The sequence below is a fragment of the Fundulus heteroclitus genome, chromosome 9 (genome assembly GCF_011125445.2).
Source record: "Fundulus heteroclitus isolate FHET01 chromosome 9, MU-UCD_Fhet_4.1, whole genome shotgun sequence".
NCBI lineage: Eukaryota > Metazoa > Chordata > Actinopteri > Cyprinodontiformes > Fundulidae > Fundulus > Fundulus heteroclitus.
The window spans coordinates 25,113,288-25,135,576 of NC_046369.1; the positions used below are offsets into that span (position 1 = coordinate 25,113,288).

Here is a 22,289-nt window from a genome sequence, read left to right on the forward strand (position 1 = left end):
TGTGGTCTGCCCCGCAGGGCACGATCTCTGCAGATTCACGCTGTGCTGATGCGGGAAATGATTCAGGATGTGTTTGGCCAGCATCCTCTCTGTTATGTCTCCCACCAATAAGGTAATTAAACCTGCCCCCTTATTAGTTATGGGCTTGCCAAAACTAGACAGGGGGCTTAAACTGAGAAAAATGTCCCAGTAAATGCTAGGCCAGGAACAAATGCTGATAGTTATACAATGCTAGAAGGTAATTTCATAGGCCACAAGAACCTCAGAAGGAATCCTTTGACAGGAGAGCTATTACTTGTGCACTAAACAAAGCTGCTACTTATGGAAGGGTAACAAAAGAAAAAAGACATTCTTAAAGGAATGCTAAAAGAAGTGCCGTTTGCTGTTTGTAATCCACGCGAAGCCACGTGGAAAAGGGTGCTCTGGTCAGATGAGATTTCAACTAACCTTTTTGCTTGCATGCAAAATACTGTGTGCCAGGAAACCAACACGTCATTTCACCTTAAACCAAATACTTCAACTGTGAAACATAACAGTGGCGGTTTTATGCTGTGCTGATGCTTTTCCCTTTGAGGAATGGGGAATTTGGTCCAAGTTGACCCTAAGATCATGGGCGGTTCTAGACAGGGGCCAACAGGGGCCGGTGCCCCTGTACTGAAGACGTAAAACAGAATCAATTTCTTATGATGATATGTGCTGGAACAGAAATCCTAACTGGTTAGTCAGTTGGACCCATTTCATTTTTTACCTTTACATTTGTAATTCTAATAATAATTTTAAAATTAACATGCTTCACTTTTAGCTCCAGACGTATTGAGATGGGATCACAGTTTTCAGGGGTCTCCAACCTGCAGTTCCAGAGACACAAGTGGCTCTTTGGCTCACTTAATATATCAAACGATTAAATTTCGCCCAGTTTTTCCTGGTTTAATTATGTTTTCCTGTTGTTGGGTTTTTTTAGTGCCCCCATGAAAAAAAAACATGGGCCCCACCCTGGCCCCCTGGTAAATATGGTCTAGAACCGCCACTGCCTAAAGATGGATGGGGCTAAGAGCAATGCAGTCTCGAAAGACAATGTTAGGGGCTGCAAAAGACTTAGGTAGTAAGAGAGTAGGTTGCATGTAGCAGTTGCTTTGGGTATGAGAGAGCTGGGAAGTGTGTATTTTTCTGAAGAAATGACGCTCAGTTGGCTCTAAGACTATTTTACAGAGCATTTTTTCCAAAAAAGTCATGTTAAAAGAAAGTTTTCCAGTAGCTGTGTGGAGGACACAGGAAACAAGTGGCAGAAGGTGTTCTTGCAAGATGAGAGCGAAATGAAACGTTCTGGACTAAATGCAAAATGCTTTGTGTGGAGGAAAGGTAACACTGCCTGAACCCATCATCAGAACAGTGAAACATGGTGGTGGCAGCATCATGCTGTGGAGGAGCTTTTCTTGTAAAGTAATTCTAAAATGTTTGCAACTCTTCTTTATTTTAAATGCTACTTTGCTGAACTCTCTACCCTGAACCCACTGTCTGCACCATAAACACTGTGGCTGAAGCGTCATAGTGTTGGATTTTACTGGAAGGAGGGACCAGGACACAGGCATTTCTGAAAGATGCCTGTGATATGATATCAAATCTGTGACAACGATGCAACTGCTGTTAAAGGTGGAGCATATGAAAAGGCCGCTCTGCTGACTATCACTATGTTTTATCACTGTCCAACAAGTATGTGGGAGAAGGTGCTCTGGTCAAATTACGCCAAAATTAAGTATTTGGTCAAACTGCTTTCACTGTCAGGATTCTCATGGGTTTTATTACTAGTTTTAGCTCCCTAGGGATCCTACAGTCTGTTTTGCACTTCTTATTATCGGTTATTACCTGTAGATTCTTGTTTCTGTCATTAGTTAAGTTTTCTTTTTGTAGTTCTGTTGTTTTTCCTTCCCCCCATCCCTTTTTTTCCCGCCAGCCAGTTCTCAGTTTTGTTAGGTGGATTCTTTTTTTTTCCTTATAATATCATTCATCATGTTTCCTAGTTAAATTCTGTTCACCTCCTTCTCCTGGTCAGTTCATTGCCCTCTCTCTTTCTAATTTACTCCCTTCACCCGTGTCTATTAGCTCCACCTGCTGTTCCTTGCATCTCCTCTCCTATATAGTCAGCCAGTTCAGTAACACGCTTTGTCAGGTCCTCCGTCATACTACCCCGGTTCTGGTCCTGTTCCTGTTTTTCACCTGCTAGCTTTTAAGCCTTTATTTCTCATAACTGAATAAATAATTTCCCATTTCAACACGCGGCTTCCCACCTCTTGTCTTCGCCTTTGTTCCTAACAACTAAACGGATCTGACAGTCGCTCCAAATGTGCCATCTCTCAAACAAAACGTGGTGTTGGGGGGTGTCATGCTTTTTTTTTCCAGCAGGGACTTGGAAGCTGGAGAGAATTGACGGGAAAATGGATGGAGCTGAAGAAACGTAAAACATCAAAAAAACAAAATAATAGTAATAAAACCAGAGGAAAGTAACTCTAATTCAGAGGAACTGCTTACACCAAATGTGATGCTAGAGAGTTTGGACGTTGTGTGCATTTTTGCATGGCAGCAATTCAGGCAGACTGCTCCTAAATGTGCAGTTTGTGCCTGTTTGTTGAAGTAAGGGGGTCGTCTGACTGACATTATAAAAAAAAGGGTGTTAGAATGTGTGAGAACGAGAAGCTGACAGAAAGAGAGGGGGACCTACGTAAACTCCAGAAACTGGCCATGAAGGACATTCAGCCCACATTCCCATTTGTTAATTTGTGTCCAAGGAAGTGAGCACTGGTGCCCGTCTCCGTCGCGTCTACCCGTCTTTTCATTCTGTCCTTTATCACGCGTGGTACGCTGCCAAAACGGTCATACACATGGAAATGTCTCTTTCCCAATGCAGAGCAGAATGGAAGAGACGCTTTCTCAAACACATGAGCAGAGAAGAAGCCGTGCCTGTGGAAGTACACTAAGCCTACATGGAATGCCAGTTTCCCCCCCCCCCCCCAACCAAAGTCATCTTTATTCAACAGCCACTTGGCCTTTGGTGATAGCAGCTGCATTCTCTGTTCCTGTCATACTGCACCACCTCGGGCTTACGCAACATGATGCTGCTCCAACTTCTCCAAGACAATATGTCACAGTTAAAGTGCATTGGCAGAAATACTGAAATCACAGCCTTCCTAAGCAAAACTCTGAGGAGAGACTAGCCTGTGGCTGCTGATGAGAGCAACTGTATGAGAGGGAGGTTTTTTTTTTTTTTTTCAAAGAGAAACGAAGGCGCGCTTATTACTGACTGCATCGGGCTTCCTTCTTTGAACTCTCATCTGCTCCGACTGCTTGGGCTTCGCAGTGGATGTGTCAGAGAAATTAAGACGAAAAGGATGCGAGCGTAAAGGAAGACGGCGCTGGAAAAAAAACATATGATTAAAAGATGAAAGGGAGAGAGCAGATGATGAGGGAGCAGCATTGTGTGATTAAATGGCAGAGGTGATCCCATTGGGCCGCGGCCCTTATTGCATTTTAATAGACGACAGGATGATCCTTGACCCTTTTGAAGGCGGAGGTAGCATTTAGTGCAAAGTGCTCGCCTTGATATACCTTCCAACCTGCAGGGCATGTGGGCATTAGGAGTAACACGAGCTACGCGAGGCCTCGCAGGGTCACGAGCAAATGTGTTTATTCGGCTTCCACTGCATCTCAAGCAGCAGCCTTGGGCAAATAACAACAAGCAAAGCCATATGCAGCTACGTGTGCGCGAGGCAAAGAGGATTTGAAAATACGCGCCGTGCAGTTTAATTTCAGCGTTCGATTCATACGTTTCAAAGAGCTGTCCTGCTCTCTCATCCTGTTCCCTTCACCCAGCTGACCGCCCACCCTGCCCCTACCCCCCCAAAAAAATACCGCCCTTCAGTCATCAGTCCCTCCTTTTCACCTTCTCTTTCTACCAGCTCCACATGCTAAGTGGGAACATTGTTACGGTCAATTTGTCCCATTCAGGGTCCCAGTGGGCAGTGTCCCTTCCCTGACAGACTGCAGACAGAGACCACACTGCCTGAGAGGCCTTGACATCGAGGTCCGGAGCAGGCTTGGAATGAACGTGGGGGGGTGAGGGGGGGTGGGGTTGGGGGGATGCAGGGCAGAGGAAATAGAAGGGGGGGAGAAACTAGGAGAGGTGATGAGGGAAGAGCTGGAATGGAGTCAGAATGTGTGAAGGAAAACAAGTTTTGGGGGAATGCTGGAGCGAAGGAATGCAGAGGCAGGGGTTGCCCTGTTTAACACCGGCCCCGAGATTCAGCTCCGTGCTGTTTCGTCACTTTCGTCTTTCGATCCCAGATTTGATGCAGTAGACTTTGACGTGTTTACTTAATCAGAAGAAAACCTATATCCCTGATTTACGGTTTCACAATCAGGTTCATTTGCCTAGATCTAAGAATCATGAAAAGCCCATTCCTTTAGTATTAGACCGCGCGTAGGTCGGCTACCGCAGAAGTTCCCTTAATCTGAAACATGTCAGCGGCAGTAGAAACGTGCACAAAGAAAATTAAAGCCTGTGTAAAAAATGTGTAGCAAATACAAATGCACTGTTCAGACCAGGGGTGGATCCGAATGGACACGCAAACCTCAAAGGCCCCTGTAGTGCATGTTTTTTTTTAATATCCTAAATTTAATGACTTTACCCTTAAACAACACAGAAACATTCAATGGTTTTAGATTGAAGTTCTGTAAATCGGCTGATGTCTTCCTCTAATATTAACTTGAATTTAAGTAATGTATGCATTTTTAACTAAATATTTGCCATATTAATTGACGTATTATCAATTAAAAATTCCTTTTTCCCCCTATTTATGTATAATAAGTCTATTCTCTTCTGCTTAAGAATTTACCTTTAAATTAGCTTTTTATTCTAGTGTGTAACTCTGGTGTATCCTGTCTATGTGTTTTTGCTACTGTGACACCCAAAATTCCTCATTGTGGCACAATAGTGGTCAAATGGTAGGCAAGGTAAAGATACAAAAAAATTTGGTTTTGGCAGTTCTTCTGTTTTATTCCAATACATGCTTAGAATTTGTACAACATACATGCGATGATGGTACAATTTCACATTACCTTTGGATGTAAATAATCTGCTTTCATTCTTTTTGGAGACATATTGAAAGGACTCAACTGACCACGTTCTGCTCAAAAATAAATCTCAAAGTTTTTCATGTTCTAAAGCAGGAAAACAAAATGAACTTATGGTTATTTAATTCCCCTTTAAAACAAAACTATTTTGTATGTAGTAGGTACTTTTCCCAAAGGGTCAAGCGGGCTTTTGCTGCTGCAGAAACATGCATGCATTGTAGAGGTTGTTGACCCCTGCTTTACGTGGCATTAAAGAAAATTGTTTCAAACAAAGCCCTCAAAGTGTAAATGCCTTTGGTTATTGGCAAATATCTGCACATACGTATATATATGCAGATTATGGAGTGTTTGGTTATGCTTAATAACCTACCAGCTCTAAATCCGTGGCACACACCTGTGTTAAAAGCCAAAGCATTATCAAATGGTGGTGGAAACTACTGCCATTCATCAGCTAGGACAGCATTGGGCTAGAATAGACCCAGGCTGGTGGAGAGACATTACTGACCAAGCAGTCACACTAATTTCCTGAGTCCTGCTGCTTGGATGCCAGGTTTCTGAGACGCGGTGTTGTCTGATCTAAAGGGGGACACTACTCCGTTGATAACATCCTGGAAAGAGAAATGCAATTCTGCCTCCGTGTATTTTGTTCAGCGATAAATAAATTACTAGCTACTTGTTCTTTGACAGTGCGAATAGAAAACCATAAAAAAAAATGTAATGTAAAAACCGATGCGATAAGACTTCAGGCACATCTTCCCTTTATCAGCACCTCACCCAGCTCCAGTAGGGCTTGTCCTACGGTGCGGGAACTGCTTCGGGGCCCACAGGTGAAGCTAACCCCCCCGCCAACGCAGCTCAGCAAAGATGAAGGATTAACAGCACCTGTTATTTTTGCACGCGGGGCGCAACACTTGCTCCGAATCAAGAGCCCCCCTTCCACCACCCCTCCGCCCAGTCCCGAGCGGCTGTTAGCGTCAGGAGCGGGGCTCGAACAGGGCACCCATTCAGCCAAGGCTGGCAGCACTGAATCACACTCGCATAGGGCCCAGACAGACTGACTCACACATGTGCACACATGCAGAGTCCGTACAATACAGGAAGGCAAACAGACAACACCATAGACACTGACCCTTATGTTTCTCCCTGATGGACGCGGACAAACCCCTCGCCCTGCCGCTCTCTGCCGCGCCTTTGATCCCCACGCACGCACACGCACGCACACACACATCGACTTCTTCAAACTAATTGCCAATTCAGACTCCAGAGTCGAGACAGCGGGAATCTGTCAGGGGCCCTGTGTATGGGAAGCGATGTTGCAGATCTCCTTAAATGAGCTAACTTTATAATAAATCACTGGGCACTTCTAGCCAAGGATTAGCCAAGCTCCAGCGAGCAGTTTGTTAAGCTGCAGAGAGACGAGGCACAGGGGGATGCAGAGAGGGCCGCCAAAGACTGACATCAGCTCCAGGACCTTGGAACGGTAAACCCTCCCATGCCGCCTGATTTTCCTGGGCGCAAATTTTCGCCTTGTTATCGGAGTTCTCGACTGACACAAAATCCCACTGCTATTAGGCCTTTACATGGAATTATGCTGTTTGCTTCTGTGGGGGAGGAGGGGAGAGGAGGGGGGTGTTAGACTACACGCTTTTATTGTCCCGGACATGAGCTCCACCATCAGGTACGCAGTTTTTTCAAACTGCTCTCCTTACGTTTGCCCTGAATAATTTCTGCACCGTCTCGCCTCCTACTGAGTCATTTCTCTTGGAAGGAGGAATGCTTCCTACAGGGAGGTTATTTATACACGGACCAGCACAACATTTACCCCCTCTCCTGTACCTGCAGAGGAACAGCAGATAAGAATAATTACTTCTCACGCCGGCAAATTGCATCACCAAATATGAGGTTTATCGCTAAATCCTTCGGCGTTATCACGGATGTTTTGTGAAATCTAAAGCGAAACACATCGAGACAAGCAGCTTATGTTTTGAAAGTGGTTACAGCCAAATTAAAAGAGCCTTCAGCTGCGTCTTAGTTTGAATATCCTTCTTCTTGATCTCTTCTAAGTATAGACAGGCAGCATACGTCAATCTAAACTTGGCCAATAAACAATTTAAAATACCACCCCAAGATAACAAATCGTGTCATGCAGATGATTCCTCTTTTATATTTTAATTTGCTGCCTGTGATAGTACTTCGCACATAATTACTGGCTGATATGGAACATGAGGATATCAGGGAAAGACGAGCCCGTTTTCTCCTTCGCTGTGATCCCAAGAAAGCTCCAAAGTACAGATGACAAGACAACTTTATGATCATCTGAAGTGTCATTTAATATTTATCCTATCTCCCAGTCAGCACTTCCTTGGATCTACGGTGGTTTGCAAATGTATTCATATCCCCCGTGAACTTTTTTTAACGTTTTTGTTATGTTACAACACCAGACTTCAATGCTGTTCCAGTGGGAACTTTATGTGACGGAGCAAAACAAAGCCGAGCGTAATGGTGAAAGGAAAATGACACGTGCTTCTCAAAATTCAGACCGCCTAAAAAGTTGGAAAATACTATGCTGCAATTACGGCTGCAAAGTTTTCTGGGGCATGTCTTTAACCGGTTTGGCAAAGCTACAAAAACGGGGGGGATTTTCGCCCGTTCTCCTTCACAAATTAGCTCAAGCTCAGACAGACCGGATGAAAATGTTACTTAAACGTCAGTTTTCTCTTGCGTTTTTTTTCCTTCCTTTTTCTTTCTCAATAAGATACAGGTCTGGACTTTGACCAGGTCATGCAAACATATCAACATGCTTTGATATAGTCAACCATTTCATCGTTCCCCTGTATTTAGCTCTGGTTATCACCTTTAACCGGCTTCTCTGTCCCCGCTGAAGAAAAGCATAAATCCCACACCATGATGCTGCAGCCAGCGCGTGTCACCATGGAGATGGTGTGTTCAGGTTCATTTTCAATGTTATTTTTATGCAGCACATACAGACCTGTGAAAATCTATGCTGCCACCTTTAGAGATTTTTTCAGTTTTTTTTTTATTTATCATACTTTTAAATGGTTCATATCATCTTATCAAGGGTCGTCATGGAAATGGTGCGTTCTGGGTGATATCCACCATTTCCTGCCTCAAATGGAGGTTTGCCTGATGGCTACATGGTTCAATTTTTATCTCAATTGACACGGGCACCTTCTACCACACGTTAGTCTGTCTTTCAACAATGGCTGCCTTCTTCTTGCTCGTCCATCAAGGCTACATTTGTGGAGTAAAAAAAAAAAACGAATCATTGTCCTGTTAACAGATTCTACCACCTGAGCTTTGGGTCTCTGGAGCTCCTCCAGAGTTCCCATGGACCTCTTGGCTGTTTTTCTGATTAATATTCTCCTCCTTGTATGGTCTGGAGTTGTTTCACACTCATCTTCAAATGATGGATTTGCTCTTTGTGTTGATCAGTGTTTGGGATGCTAGTTTATAACCTAACCTGGCCTTTACAATTCTTGGCAGCTCTATCCCTGACTTGTGTCGTGGGTTTATTAGATTTTATTGAGGGCTATCAGAGTAAAGGGGGCTAAATACAAACGCGTGCCACACTTTTCAGACCAGATTCAGATTTTCATTTTACCTTTTCCAAAACCATGCATCTTCTCCTTCCTGATTCGCAATGAGACGCCGCTCTTTGTTCGTCAAACTCTTTGAAATTTGTTGTTGTAAGGTGACTAAAACGTGAATAGTCTCAATGGGGTGAATACTTTTTCAAGGCACTGCACCTTCTGTTAAACGGGGGGGGAAAAATAGAGCCAGCCAGTGCAGCATGCCACTACCTGATGTAGGCAGCAGGGGGGAAAAGGCTCTTGTGTGCAGCCTCCAGCAGCCTTCCTGAGCCCTGGCTGCCAGAGCAGGCGACACCCCAGAGGAAAAGGAATTAAAGAGCCTCTTTTCCACCGAGGTTGATTGATACTGTTAAGAGTGACAGCAAGGTTAAAGGAGCTGCTGGTCTTCCCTTCTCACACTGGACTGCCTCACTTTCTTTGGCTGCCTTTCTCTCCCTCCGTAACTCTCCTCTCACACACACACACACACACACACACTGGGGCTCATTTTTAAGAGCACCCCCTTTCCCTTGGGGGCTTTAGTTAGTTCTCTATCTCTCTTTTCCAGTCCACAAACCTCAGCACCGGACAAAAGGCAGCTTGAAGGGCAATTTGAATTTGAAACGGGGGGGGTACAGGGAGAGAGAAAAAAAATGTGTAACTCCCAAATGGGAAAACTTAAGACGACTCGGAGCCAGCTATGGTGGGAGTTGGGCGTTTATTGTAAACTCTGTGTACTGTAAAGACAGGAGCCCGCAGAGAAAGGAGAGCAGCATGGTAGAGCCTCCAGGCGCAATTACGGCGGGTATTAGGGACCCAGAAGGTTGGGCAGCAGAACAGAGAGCAGATAAGAACGAGAAAAAAAACCCATTGATGCAATTCTGCGACACATCGTTTAAAAAATTAGATTCAAGCTTCCATGAAATACAGATCGCCCCAGATTTAATCATTTCTGAGTTTATTCGTTTTCAATCGACACAGAACAATTAAAGAAACCCCATCCCCACATAACTGAATGTGTGGATGGAGATGGCTCCTGACAGCTCCAATCTGCTTTTTCAGCGCGGCTGCAAGCTACGCAGTATGAAATGAGACGCGCAGATGCCACAGATTACACCCACTGTTGCCTGTGGGATGAGTTGGTTCAATCTATAGGTTCCGTCCTCCGATCAATGCATCCAAAACATTTTGAGGCGAGACAGCGCTAAATCCGCGCTCCCCCACGCACCGCCCCAGCGCAGCCCTTCACCGGACCCCTCGGATCACTTACCTCTGATTACCGGGGGAGAAGGGAAAAAAGAGGCAACAGCAATGTGACTCAATTGTCTGGGTCCGACTTGGTACCAAGTATCCGAGCTCGACCTAGTGCGTTATCAGATCCCGTGTTGGGTTTTGGGAAGTGTCCATTCCTGTCGCACCTGTCTCTGGCAAACAATAATAAAAAAAAATAATGTTCCCGACATCCACAAGACAACTGTCTCAGGGGTTGGCGTGTGTCCGTACCCTCCTTTACTGGTCACAGCGTTCGCACATGCACCACCTGTCCCTCCCGGTGCAGAGCAGCCCACAAAGAGCGTCTATGTGGCGCAACGACACATGGGCAAGCCTCTGCTGCAATACGAACCGAGCCGCCCGAGAGCTCAAAGTAAAACTGGGGGGGGGCAGTGGATGATAAAAACAGGAGGAAGGAACAAATGGAAAACACAAAGCACAACACATCCGTTTGGAAATCACATCTGCCTCTTCTGTCGCTGCTCCTCCAGTTGTGAGATCGTGTCTCTGCTGTGCCCACAATAGTTGGTTTATATATTTCCCCGCTGCGCACCGCCGCTGCTCTGCTGTCTCTGCTGCGTGTTCTCTCCCCCCCCACACGGTCCTCAGTGTTTGGGGGAAAACGCTGCGCTCTCTCCACTTCCACGCACAGGGAGCGCACAGTTAAGTCCTATTCATCGGCTGTATTTATTTATTTATTTTTTTACAGCAGTTGTGCTTCCTGAGCTTCGGTGAAGTGAGAGGACGGCTGCGTTCGTCTCTGAGCACCAGCATCTACAGCGCTGCTGTCATCCCCGAGACTCCTGGATACTGTTCGTGCCAAAACCTGAAGCAGAATTACGCAGCGACTGGAATGGAACTGATTAGGGACTAATTAGGGTTAATTGCCAGCGTGCGCCTTACCTAAAATATCACCAGCGTCAAAGCTGGGTCAACCTCCGGTGGACTCTTCCTATGGTGGCAAATTGAGATCTGACATTGGTTTGGTTCGTGGCAGTAGAAACTAAATCGTCTGTTGTAGTTTAACCAGGAAAATTGGTGTAACATTTTATTTGGGTTGATTCCAAAATGTTTCCATTTCTGAGGTGGAAAGGGAAGGGATATTACATCTGGGTTTCAAATCGTTTTGCAAACAAAGGTATCATGAGTGTGGTGTTCCTTTGCATTTAACCTTTGCAGCTATTGTAAATTAACCTGACAACAGCCAGCTGCATGTCTCGCTCCGCCTAGCTCCACTCACATACATCTGGGACACGGCTCATTCAAAGTGATTTCCCCAACCAAATTTTTGGTCTGGCCAATCAGGACGCAGGGCGGGTGTTTCATGGATGTGACGTAGTGGAGAAGCCACCGTGAGATTCCAACAACAATGGCGGCTCGCATCGAGGAAGCAAGCGTTAGCATTGATGCTGCTATTTCTTCCGTGTTGTCCAATCTACCTAATATTGTTTCATTAAAAGAACATCAGAGAACGCCTCTGAAGGCTTTTGTTGGTGGAAACCATGTTTTCGCCCTTCTCCCGACCGGATTTGGCAAGTTTTGTTTTCCGGGGCGCGGACACGTTTTCCGCGGACCGGCTCGCGGGGCGGGGGGGTGGGTGGATGACACGTTTTCCGCGGACCGGCTCGCGGAGCGGGGGGGGTGGACGACACGTTTTCCGCGGCCGCCTCGCCAAGATAGCGCTGCGGGAAACCCTGCACTAGAGCCGCAAACACATAAAAAAAAAACAAAAAAAAAGTTTGTTTTTTCCTGCGTCGCTCTCATCAGCGTCACGGGTTAGCTTCGGTGTGACTGGTTGAAATAGCACGTCGATAAAGATGACAGACAAGTGGTTTATCCAATCATATGCAAGGAGTTTTGATAAGGCCCAGCCTTCAGTAAAGGCAATGCCTATGGCGGTGTCCCAGATGTATGTGAGTGGAGCTAGGCGGAGCGATACATGCAGCTGGCTGTTGTCAGGTTAATTGTAAATGCCTCCACATGCTGTGGAAATTTGTTGAAATTTTTTCTTATTTTTCTTTCCAGATTAGGAAGTATAGCATCTCTGGACATCAGAATTCAAGCGTTGCCACATATCTTCACTTGAATTTATGTCTGGACTTTGAGTAGGCCATTCTACCACATGAATATGGTTTGATCTCTAAACCACTGAGTTGCACCCCCTCGCTGTATATTTAGGATGTTTGTCTTTATCTTCTGCAGCCTCTCAGCACTTTTCTTTCAGCATTGCCCTGAATTTAGCACCATCATCCATCTTCTTATCAACTCTGACCAGCTATCTTGCCCCTGCAGAAGAAAAGTATGCTGCTATTGCCATGTTTCATTTTCAGGATGCTGCAGCCCAGCTGTGGTGTGGAATTATTTTAGCACATTGTGCCAATTAAATGTTAGGCACAATGATCAGTTTTAGTCTTTTCTGGCCATACCACATTCTTTTACATGTTTAATGTGTCCTGTATGGCTTGTGTCAAACTTCCTAAAGCACCTCTTCCACATTTACACATATAGTTGTCATTTCAACAGATTCCACCACCTGAGCTGTGTATCTCAGCAGCTCCTCCAGAGTTACCCAAAAGCTCTTCTCTAATAAATGCCTGGCCTATTAGTTTAAATTCATGGTCAGACCAAACAATGCAAGATCACCATCTTAAATCCATTAAAATAATTGAGCTTCATTTCAACTAGGTTTTTCTGTTATTAAATGTTTTATTGATTCACCTTCAGTTTATAATGAACAACAGATTAGCAAAGCATTTTGACATTTAAACTTATTTCCATGTCTTCCAACCTCCTTTTGACATCAACAATTTTCAAAGCATTGTTTCACATGGAATGTTGAGGACCAAAATACTTTTAAAAAGCATTTTTATTGTGTAGCTTAATAGAAACAATTGAAACTAAAAAAAATAATGGCATGATAAGAACTGGTATATATGGATAAATAGCATGATTTTGCAAAATGAAGAGTCTCAATTTTCCTCACTGGGTTTTTCAAAATTACAAACCAAAAAAAATTATGATAAAAAAACGTGTCAATATTGAATAATTTAACACAAGTTAAGACAGTCTACGTTTCTTCTGTTCATAATTCTCCCAGTCTCAGGTGGTCCAAATGCCAGGAAACTATAGAAAATGTTTCCTTTGTGTGTGTGTGTGTTTTGTTTGTTGTTGTTTTTTTAAAATAGAATAAAGGTTTCACTAATCTCAATTTTTGTTTTAAACACTGTGTTACATCGACAATTATTTGTTTGAGGCCTGACCAGTTTTAACATATCTCATTTTGAACTTCTTGCGGTCAAAATCCAATGCATGCTTCGAAAAAGAAAACAGAAACAGCCTTGTAATTGAGAAGAATGCGGCCACCATTCTCAGGCCACTACATTCTCAAGCTCCACCTCTCCCTGTCCTTTTCCGGTTCATAAATTCTTTGCTTCCTTGCCCCAATGCTTAAACCAGCCCTAACCCCGACATCTAACCCCCAACCATTCCCACAGGGACTCGGGTGCAGAAAACTCCTTCAGGAGGCAACTGACAGATAATATATTAGTCATAAAAGAAATAAACTGCCACAGCTAAGCAGTGGCGGTCGCTGATATGGGCCATATGGGTATTTCCCCAGGGTAGCATTGTCAGAGTGGGCGGACAAGCACTAAACAGGAGAAAAATATAATTTAGATGTTAATTTTAGCAAAAACAAGTCTCAACTGCTTTTTATGCATGTGTCGTCAATGTAAAGTTGGTGCCACCTGTTTGTGTTAAGAATAGAGAGACTATTAATGTGATTTTTGAAGGATCGTACTGTGTTTTATCTCATTGCCATGAAATTCAATGATTTTCTGCTTCTTGGTATGTTGGAAGCGGCAGAATGAGGGTCATTCATGCAGGAGGAGCCCCTGCTGCTTCAGTCACCTTCAGTGACTATAGTAAAATCATCTGGCTTGTTCCCCCTGTGTAAAAAAAATAAAATCAGAATTAGCTTGTGATTAAAACAGAAAAACTTGTAATAAATATAGTAAAACATTTCTACAAAGGTTGCATGGAAACATTTTCCCTGACAACCATGGCTAAGATGTTCATCGACAATAAACCGCCTCAGGGTTGGGAAGCTCAGCTTGCTAGAAAGTTTGACTTCAGCATTGGTGCAATCTGGATTCAAATGGCTCCAAAACAGTAACTTTATTAGTCTCAAGTGTTTTGACACTTCTTTATTTTTACCAAGTTGAAAAATGTATTTATTCCTAATACAGGCCAAATAAACTCATCAGGCTTCCTCAAATCTGCGCCATCCAGCAGAAAACCGTGAGACTGACATGTTTATATTGTAGTGAATGGCTGAATGAACCAATATAATCACTTAAATTCTACAAAATGTTTAGCTAGAAATTTGAACTGTTGTTGAAATTTAGCCTTTGTTGCACATAAAAAAAACCTATGCCTGATTAGTGTTGAAAAAAGAATCGGTTCTCCTGATGTGAGTTACCCAGCTGATAGAGCTGATATTTTGTGTGTCAGTGAAAGCCTTAAAGCCTTGCTGTGAAAATAAAGCAGCACTTGAATGAGGTAAGAGATTTTATTTGTGACATATCTTGTGTTGCTTTTGAAAAAAAAAATCACGGGGCTGCTTCGAAGCACTTTTCCAAAATCGTATCTCTTATATCTGAAAAATCAGGTGGTTAGAGAACAGACGTTTACCTCGGAGCGGCTCCGTGAGTCACAAAGGGGGTCCAAATCAAGCCAAACAGGCAAAACACTGAGACAGTCTGCAATTTAATTTCACAAGCACTTTGTCAGTTTATATTAAGTTTCACAATGATGTAGATTCATTTTTGCAGAACACACTTCCAAGCAAAATGTTAATGGCCACAGATCCTGGAAGCCACCATTTACTGCAATGCATTCTATGTTTGCATTCGCAATCTCTTTCTTTGCCTAAAGTATCACACGGAACCATTTTTGCTTAATCAGATCTCAAATATTCTCCAGTGAAACCGATTTCTTATTTTGCGAGCTTGTGTTTGACAGAATAGAGATTTGCAAATATAGATACAGGTAATGTCTGAGTTAAGCGGATGAGTCCGGCACTTCATGTGCAAAAGGAGTCAAAAGCCCACTGGACTCTTCCATTAAATTGCAGAAGGCACTTTTAAAATTTGACATATGAATAATTAATATCTGAAATAATGACTACTGCTGGCTTGAAGGCTCTTGTGCATAGTGCTCCCTTCACAATCCCAACAAATCTGCTCCACGGCAGCCTGTCAGCCTTCATACAAGCTGCACATCAGCTGTGGTAAATCAGACAGCTCAGTGTGTGTGTGTGTGTGTGTGTGTGTGTGTGTGTGTGTGTGTGTGTGTGTGTGTGTGTGTGTGTGTGTGTGTGTGGGAGGGCTCTGCAGAAAGCAAACAAGAAAACCTCACCTTATATCATCTAACCTGACATAATAACCTGCTCATTATTTGTGTGCATGTAAAGGTTCTTAGAGTGTTTCTGTCATCCAGCCAAGAACAAACTCGAAAAGTCTTGCATGTGAAGCTCATAATATGCCCTATTCTTGTTTGACTTTCATATTTTTGTAGGGCATTGCTTTTTTTTGTTGTTGTTTTTTTTCCTTTAGTTTTACTCCCTTATCTTTATTTACACAGGCAAAATTCTGTGTTCCCGAGCAGTGTAATACTCATTAACATGATTCATCCAGCTTATCGTCACATGCCACCTCTAACTATATTGCTTCTACAATTATAACTTAAAACAAAAATTGCATTTTGGCAGAAAAAAAAACCCCTGCTGAGTTCAGAGAACATCTTTCTTTGGCAGCGGCATCGTTATTCAGGCCTCATAAAACTGTGGAATAATGAGTTCTTCTTCCTCGCTTGAATCCTGCTTTCACCTGGATGCCCCGCGCATCTGCAAGAACTTAAACCAATAGGTCTGGTCTTTTCGCAAGATGCTGCCAGTGGCGCTGCTCAGGACCCAATAAGTATGACCAAATCAATGCAATGCTGGGGAGAAAGAAGAATCCCCCTAATATGAGGGATAGCATTGATTCTAAGCTAAAAACAAAAAAATAATAAGCAGATTTTACTTTTTTCTATTATTTTACCAAAATTCTGGTTTTCTGCTGCTGGGGCAAAAGACATGCGTTCAAAATTGTGACTGGAAAGAGCCTTGTAATTATTCTCTTCCTCTGATTTGAACTTATCAAAGTAAATATGCCAGGATGCCCAGGGGTGGGATTACTTATGTTAGCTAACTGGGGATCCTGCAATCTGTTTTTGATTTTGCTATGTTGTATTGTTCACTCCAAGATCTTCCTTTTTGTCTCCTGTTTAGTCTTCTGTTCAGTATTTATGTTAATAACATATTCTGGTATCAGATTCACTTCCTGTCCAGTTAGTTTATGTTCGTTATTATTTTAGTAGTCCTGTTAGATCTTTATTTTATGCTTGCCTTTCTTTAGTTTCTTTTCTTTTCTGTATTTATGCTACTGGTGTATTCTTATACAGTTAGATTTAGTTCCTGTTGTAATTAGCTTATGGTCTTTATTATTCCTGTAGTACATTTAGAACTGCCCCTTCGTAGCTCAGTTTGGTTTCCCCCCATTGTGGCCATTCTCCTGTTCCCTGGTAGATTCTGTTTTTCTCCGCCTGCTCGTTCATTGCCCCCCTTCTCCTACTGCCTGCTTGTCTTACTTGGTTCACCTGTTGTTCCTCCCGTCTCCTCCCCTAGAAGTTCAGCCAGCTATATCACACACATTGTCGGGTCCTCTGTCTTCATCCATGCCGTGTTCCTGGTTCCTGTTTCTCTGTGAGCCTATAAGCCTTGTTTATTAATCTAATAAATTATCTTCTACTCATCATGCACCTGCCCGAGCTCTTGTCTGCTTCCCGGTCAAACCTCAAACCTGACAAAACAAGTATAAGATGGTAAAATGATGCTGTAGATAATGGCAATGTTAATGCCTGAAGGTGGAGTTAAGGATTTTATTTCACACAAGAAAACTGGTCTGTCAGCCTAAGATAACAATTAGCTCAGTGTAGCTGGCTCTTTTCAGTATTCCCAATTTGACCTTAGAATAAAGGTCTTAAAGTCAATATTGCGAGTGACTTCTTTATCCTGTGTTACATATTGAGTGCCTTTTGGTTTGCAAGTCTAATAGAAAGTAAATAAATATGTTTCAGGGCCCACTTGTTTTACCTTGAGAGAGAGAGAGAGAGAGATTGTAGGGCTCCAGGAAGTGCAGGTGGTCAGTCAGAGAGCGGGCAGGCTGAGAGCGTGTGTAAGGTATGCGGTCTGGTGCTGCAGTGGTTTGCTGTCATGCTCAGGTGTTTTTCCATCTTTATCTAATCAGGAGGCGTACTTAAGGAGGCTGGAGACAAATGGAAGGTGTTTAGAGCATTACCTCACCTGAGAAATCCACCTTTGCTCCAGTCCGTTTCTGTCAAGTCTCTCCCTTGGTCATCATGCGAGTCCTCTGAAAGCTGTGAATCCCTCAAGGCATTCCTGGTACTCCGGTCGGCCGTTCTTCCTCTGTACCTGCTGGTTTCCTTCAGTCACCATCTAGCCTGTCTGCCCTCTGCCAGGGATCGTTCTACTAGATCTGGAATCGCCCCTCTGCTCATAACCGGTCACCACAGCCACACTCCCTCCCTCCAGTTCTTCATCTACCACCATCTCTGTGACTCAGCGTCCGCCGCACCATCTCACCAGCCTGACAGTTGTTGCCGCTCATCTCTCCTCTCTCGTTCCCTCAGACCACGACCAGCGCCTTCCCAGCCGGCCAGATTCTCATCCACCTCCATAACCTCTTTTTCCATTCTTTCAATAAACCACTTAAACCACATGCTGTCTCTGTGCTTGTTGCTTACAGGTCACCGTGGAAAATAAAAATATAACAGCGTGAGATGGATGGAGCCGTGTCTGATGACTGCGGAGACAAAGGTATGCTCTGGAGGGGCTTTTGGAAAGGTGAAGGATGGGCTTGTCCTGGGCCGACAACAATGAGTAAAGGCGCCGCCTCAACGATCTTCATCAGGTGATTACTTTCTCGGGTGTGTTATGCAAGAGCAAAAGGGCAAAAAATATGAATAGCCAAGAAATAAGGGCATCGCAAAGCTCTTAGCAGTTAGCTTGACCTTCCACCAGCAATGGTTGACCATCAGGCAGAGGGTCAGCAGAGAGCTCCCTAAGTATTGTGAGGTAGATTAGTTGATGGCGGTCAGTTTGACCCAGTTTGGTCCATATTTGACACAGAACCAGGCCTGCAAAGTACTCTAAATTGTTTGTTTTGGTTTTTTTTTGTCTAGTAGTGCTTGAAGTGCAGGATGTATCTGTCTATATTCCTGTAGATGCATTTGTATAAAGCAACATCATTTGTTTTGTACACACAACAAATGATTTTTCTGAAACAAAACAGCTAATAAATGGATTTCATATTTTGGGGGAAGGGGCTTTGTTGATGTTTTTTTTTTTTATGAGGTCACGTTTCCTTTTAAAACAAAATTCTCTTAAGGTGGTGGAGATTAAAAACACAGTCTAAGAAGCAGTGATGGTGGGACTTACAATTGGAACAAGCTCAAAGATTAAATGTGAAGCGGGTATGAATGAATTTGCATCAAAACTAAAATCCTTTTAAAAAAATGGCGCTTGGATGGGATATCCCTGCTGTGCTACTAATGAACGCAAGAGGTGCGGAGGAACTTCAACAGTCATTCTTAATATTCACACGGATGCTTCTGACAATATACTGTTCGACAAGAGCCATCCAGAGTTTTTCTGTTCTTCTCTCAAAAATCCCCAGATTAGCATTACTATTCGGTTTCTGCTGCTTTGCATAGAAATTCTCAGCTACGTTCAACAAAAGAACTTCTGCCGTTTCATCTCCTGTCAAAGTCTGTGTGCCGAGAGTAAATAAATAAAGAAGTTCTCATTTTGTTCATCCTTTTTCTTTCATCCCACTGGTTTGTCATAGCAGGCAGCCGGCAGACCTGATTATAATTAGGAAAATAAATAAAGAGAAAGAGCTGCTGCAAGAAAGTGAACAAAACAGAAACCGCAACCTTTGATGGTTTATGAACTTTGTAATCTTTCAGTAGCACGGGTGAAGTGAAGCCGAGGCGCCTCATTGTGTGTACGTGGTTAAGAGTAAGACAGGAGATGTTGATGAGGGTTCAGACAAAGGCTCTATAGCAGAAGAGCTGTAAATGTGAAATAAAGACACTGAATCTCTAGTGGGACCGTTTCTGTCTCTCTACACTAATCATATGGTTCACCAAGCTGCAAACAGAGAGAGAGGAGCTGGGTGCAGGTCTCATTTTATCAGATGTTGGCTCAGATCTCATCTTGACTCGTAAAATGATTTTATTTACAGGAACCACATTTTAGTACTTAAGACCAAGACAAATTCCTCCGTTTTAAGAAAAGCCATGAAACGTTTTTTTAAATGTGTCCTTTTTGAGTGTTTGCGTGAGTTATAACTAAAAGACGCTCACTGGCACCGCAGATGTGCAATGGAGCATGTAAATTTCATTTTGCACAACTTGTAATTAACATTTTGTGCTTATGTAAGTAGCACAATGTACAAAATTTTAGCTCAAAATTGTCAAGCTTAACCAGTACATTAGATTTACAAAAAAATAATATTGGTCTTCATCGTGTTTCTTTGTTCCATAATGTTCTCTAACAAACCTTTGAGGCCTTCATAGCATAACTTTATTTATACTAAAATTAAATTACACACATTTACCACATTGAACAATAATGTGACTATGAAGCCAACCGGTTGTACTGTATCATATTCGTCCTATCTTGCAATTTTGCACTCTTTTATGTTGAGCTATACAATTTCAATTAAATACATTGAGGTGGAATAGAATGAACATTTAAAATGTGACATTTGGTGAAAGGAAAGCAGCGCTATATTTGATTTCCCAGCGGTCAAACATAAAATCTGACCCCCAAGAAAACTGATGACGCAAATGCTATTGATGCACTCTCCTTGTTTTTCTTCACGTTATTTTGTCTCTCCTTCTGTAGTCAGATTTAGTTACCCATTTCCTGTCATCTTATTTGTCTCAAAAATAAACTGCCTCCGCACACACAACGCTGCACACGCATAACATGAACCTAATCCAAAGGACAAACTGGGAACTCGTTATGCTTCTCCTGCTTAATTGTATCCTTTTATGAAAAAAAAATACAGTTTTGAATCTACTCATGTCTTTTTAGGCTTATCGTCACTCAGTCAACAGAGTGAGCTTCAACCCTTCCATTGTTCTGGTGGTTCTTATGCAGAGTGGTGGCTTGCAAGTAAACAAATGCGCTAGATTAATTTAGCCAATTTTCCAGACTGACCTCATGCACGCTGGTAGTCACATCAATAAAATTATAGTTTCAGCTCTCTGTGTGTGAGCAGTTGCATATTAATTAAAATCACCAAGGCAGTGGGCTCATTGGGTAAATGGCTATTATTATCAGAATGCTATATATACAGTAAAGCGGTAAGGGTTTCTGAAGTAATCCTTTAATGAGAGCAATGGAGTCCCTTTTCATTAATGATGGATGTTTTCTCTACATTTGAGTCTTTTGCTAATCCGTAATGTTAGATTGCACATGTTAACATCTTATCCTATTAGACATGTTCTGACATGTTTCTTGATAGTCCTTACCTTTGATGATCTACACTCTTATAGTTAGAGTGGCTAAGGTAATGGAGGTCTATCTCTGTAGTTATGCTGCTATAGGTTTAGGCTAATGGAGGAAATCAATATCTATTTTTCTCTCTGTTGAGTTCTCTTACTGTTCCCCAGTTTTACATTGTTTGTTGTTATTTCAACTTTTAACTTTTGTACTCTGTCTTTTACCTCTTCATAGAAGGTACACTTGGTCTTGGCTACTAGCTGTGATACAATCCAGGAGGGCAGATCATCTGATATTACCATATAACATAGAAAGGATTCCTGGATCAATGTGTGGTTCTGTGCTTTTTTTGTGTCTTTACTTTTTCTTCTCTAACCTCCAGTCGGTTATGGTAGATGACCGTTCACACTGAACCTGGTTCTGCTGTAGGTTTTCATCCCTGTTAAAGAGGAGTTTAACTGTTTTAACTGTATAATCTGATCCAATCGGTATAATCTTAATTGAATTTGACTTTGGATGGCATGTATCATAAAACGGACGCTATTTAAATAAAATTTAAATGAATTGAAGTTTTCCACTTCACTGTCACTTCATGCTTGCTCAGTATGAGGGATTGCTGCAAAGCCATGGACAATGCAGGAGACTCTCCCTGTGGCTCTACGCTCTTTCATGAGGAGTGAATGCTGCTTATCAAGACTCAAGGCAACCTGCTGGGTTTCCTTAGATAGGAGACATTTTGACCAGTCTGTATGATTCGATTGAATTTCACTTTCTAAAGTGCCTTGAGATGACATGTGTCGTGAATCGGTGCTATATAAATAAATTGAATTGTTATGCATTGAATTATTAATTGACTTGATCACTTAGTTATAAACTCGGCAATTAAGTATTGCCTTGTATGGTAGAGATTTCTTCTTGTTTTTTATTTTATTTTATTTTTTTTTTGCCCTTCTTGCTACACTGTCATGTGACTGGAAATTATCCTTCAGGATTTTCTTGTACATAACAGAATTTGTCGTTCTTTTGTATTATGGCAAGTCTTCTGCCAGATGTGATGGGAAGCACACCTTTCAAAAACTTTAGCTTTTGTCCCATCAGTCCACGGAATATTTTTCCAACAGCCCTGGAGTGGTCTTGATGTTTTTCTGACTTGATTTCCGACCGCCTGGATGAGTTGTCGCTGAGTTCTAGGTGTACTTTTGGTCATTCCTGTGAGTGTTTCCCACTGTTCCATGCTTGCTCCATTGTTGGAAAAAGGCTACCACTGAGGTTCGCTGGAGTCCCAGTCTTAGAAATGGCTTTGTAATGCTTCCCAGATTTATGTAAATGATTTTGTTTCGCATCTGCTCTTGAACTTCTGTAGATCAGCACATGATGTGTTGCATTTTGACATTTGTTCAACCTAATTCATGCTGTCACACATGTTTCGTTTAGTGTTTTCAGGTTCTGCAGGTCTGGCAGTGATCAAGCTCGTGTGTTTCTCTACTGAAGTTTGACCAAACAAATGTCGTTATTCACGGTTATTAAAAGCAGGGTAGATATATTTTCGCACAGGGCCAGATAGGTTTGACTTTTCTTCCTCAATCACCCAAAATCCTTTGAAAACAACTTTTGTTTGCTTTGTATACTCAGGTTATCTTTGTCTGAACTATTTAACTTTGTTTGGT

The 22,289-nt window shown here is 42.6% G+C and overlaps 1 protein-coding gene across 1 annotated transcript in view; it reads right to left on the minus strand.

The window, feature by feature from the left end:
- The window catches only part of sema6bb (sema domain, transmembrane domain (TM), and cytoplasmic domain, (semaphorin) 6Bb), a 242,666-nt gene extending 232,337 nt beyond the window's left edge, over positions 1-10,329 (minus strand). The window contains 1 exon segment of the mRNA XM_036141318.1: positions 9,985-10,329. The gene's annotated coding sequence lies outside the window, so the exon portion shown is untranslated.
- Between the last annotated feature and the right edge of the window lie 11,960 nt (positions 10,330-22,289).